Source organism: Aplysia californica, unplaced genomic scaffold, assembly GCF_000002075.1.
Source record: "Aplysia californica isolate F4 #8 unplaced genomic scaffold, AplCal3.0 scaffold01470, whole genome shotgun sequence".
NCBI classification, from domain to species: Eukaryota; Metazoa; Mollusca; class Gastropoda; order Aplysiida; family Aplysiidae; genus Aplysia; species Aplysia californica.
This window is the reverse complement of record NW_004798740.1, coordinates 76312-79152: the sequence shown is the minus strand read 5'-3', so window position 1 is coordinate 79152 and position 2841 is coordinate 76312.

Here is a 2841-nt window from a genome sequence, read left to right as displayed (position 1 = left end):
TGCATAAAAGTCTAACCTGATAATGGGGAACATACGATGCTGCCGAAGTACATAAAATGTGGGAAAAAGAGGAACAGATTGCACTTAGAAAGTATCACTAAAACAGAACATAGTAGTATCATGATCCAAGTCAGCAGACACACAAACAACAATTTGTGAACACACAGACAGACAGACAGACAGACACACGCTCCTCCCCCGCGCCTTGACGCTGTATATGACCTGCTACAGTACACAGATACCAATTTCTCCTACCTCGTTTTGACACTCTATGACCTGCTACAGTACACAGATACCAATCAATACCTCCTACCTCGTTTTGACGCTCTATGACCTATGACCTGCTACAGTACACAGATACCAATCAATACTTCCTACCTCGTTTTGACGCTCTGTGACCTATGACCTGCTACAGTACACAGATACCAATCAATACTTCCTACCTCGTTTTGACGCTCTGTGACCTATGACCTGCTACAGTACACAGATACCAATTTCTCCGACCTCGTTTTGACGCTCTGTGACCTGCTACAGTACACAGATACCAATACCTCCTACCGTTATCTCCCTTTGTTCCTCTTCCCAAACCTGACAACATTTTTTCTTCAGTCTTCAGTTTTTTTAAAAGATATACTCATCCCAACATCCTTCGATTCCACCCCTGGCCAGACAACAGTCATCAAAGACTTGAGCGTAAATCACTGACAGCTTCCACCACCGACGCTTCACTCTTCCATCAGACAGTAAAGTATGCACAACTCGTCTTTGCTTCTTCTGTCCCTGATTATTGGACGGTCTAGCTCCTTCTTTCGGGGAAGTTTGCACTAGATCTAACTGTGGGAAAGTTTGCACTAGATCTAGCTGTGGGAAAAGTTTGCACTAGATCTAACTATTTTCTTTCCTCCCCTGAATCTGATCATCAGGGAAAAAAAAACAACCAAAAAAGTTCAACTGATTATTAAATCTCAGGCTCTGTGGGCGTCAGTCTTTACCTATCTAGGTCACATCAGATGTACACCTCTTTGTTCATAATATAAAAACAATTTGATTCAGAGAGAAAAAAAATAATAAAAAGTTGACAAATGAAAAAAACAAAAAAAACAGAGATGTTCCCTGATTATGATGGTAAAACAATGACGACAAATAATGTCTCTAAATTGAATCATCAGTCATCACTGAACAAGTTGTGAGTATATAGGCAGGCCCTACGTACGTACAAACGACTCCTGCCATTAATAACTAACAAACAAAAAACACATCCGACTCTCAGAGCAAGTCATCATCAATTCACCCAAGAAAGAAATACAATATAACGTCAAAGGAAACGACTTATCAAAAACACCACCAGACCTCACATAAACGAACACAATCATTTTAAATTCGAAAACGACCCGTTCGTATTTTGGATTGTTAGCGGAGGCTGTTTCTTCACCTACACGTGTGGTTTCAGTAGCCACGAACCAAAGCCATTTTGTGGCACAACACCACAGCTCTTCCCTGCTCATTTTCTTTGCCTGTGCAAACGGAACACGGAGGGCAGTGCAAGAGAACGCCGGGCTCAAAATACGAAACAGAATCAACAGAAAAAAAAACAACAAAACAAAATGATATTACATCTTTCCGTGGATACGTTGTAGCTTCTCCTACCATGGTCTCGACCGCATCGCATCAATACACAATAGTATCAAAAGTTGAAAAGTAAATGACAATAAACATGGAATTCTTATGAGCATCATGCATCTTCAACTGACACGGGGGGGTTAACACCATCGTATGTACATGGACAATGCCGGACAGCAAAAACATTTGTTTCACTCTGGGCCCCGTCGGGTCACTCCAGTTCTACACAACAGTCTGTTGACCAGTTCTACGCATCATCAGTCTGATTATAACCAATGTGCTGACCAGTTCTACACATCATCAGTCTGATTATAACCAATTTGCTGACCAGTTCTACACATCATCAGTCTGATTATAACCAATTTGCTGACCAGTTCTACACATCATCAGTCTGATGACCAATTTGCTGACCAGTTTGCTACAATGTCCAGGAGATTCTACAACTTCTGTAGGGCCTTTGTCTCAACATATTACACTCACATTTTCAACTTTGCTTCCCAACAAAAAGACCCATACAACGACTCCTCCCACCATTAGGAGCCAGCGGTCACACGCTATCTCGTTAAGCTTAAAGTATTCGGTAAACTATGCTCCTGGCGCAATGTCCACGAGAAAGCATCACAGCACAGCCTACTTCCCCAGCACTTATCATCGACCAATAGCAATTAATTTTTTTTTTTTTTTTTTTTTTTTTTTTCATTTCTGTTTCAGACGTTAATCCGATAAACCCGGTGCCCGTTACCTTCACCAACGTCTTCGGACAGAGCTCAAGACGTCAGTACCTCATTCTTTGCCTTTTCTTAATTAATTCATTCATTAATCTTTTGGTCTCCATATATAGAAACACCTTTCACACGGTTCACGGCAGACTGATAGAAACAGGACTCGAACCTGCGACAACCTTGACACACACAAAAGAATTCATGAGGTAGCAGAGACGTGACCCTTCAGAAGTGCAGACATTCCCCGGACCTTCGCTCACTCAACCCACGCCCACAAAGAGGTGACCAAGGGACAGAACTGCTACTCCGGGGGGGACTTTCCTTCTTTTTTTTTTCAACAACACCACGATACCAAACTCAAACAAAATTAATTGTAAAAATCAAATATAAAAATGTAACGCAAACTTGTATTTATTTCCTCACTGAAGTTGTGAGAAACCATCTCCTAAAACAGTAATTCTTTATATCATCTCCCCTTCTTTTGTTTTCTTTCTTTAGT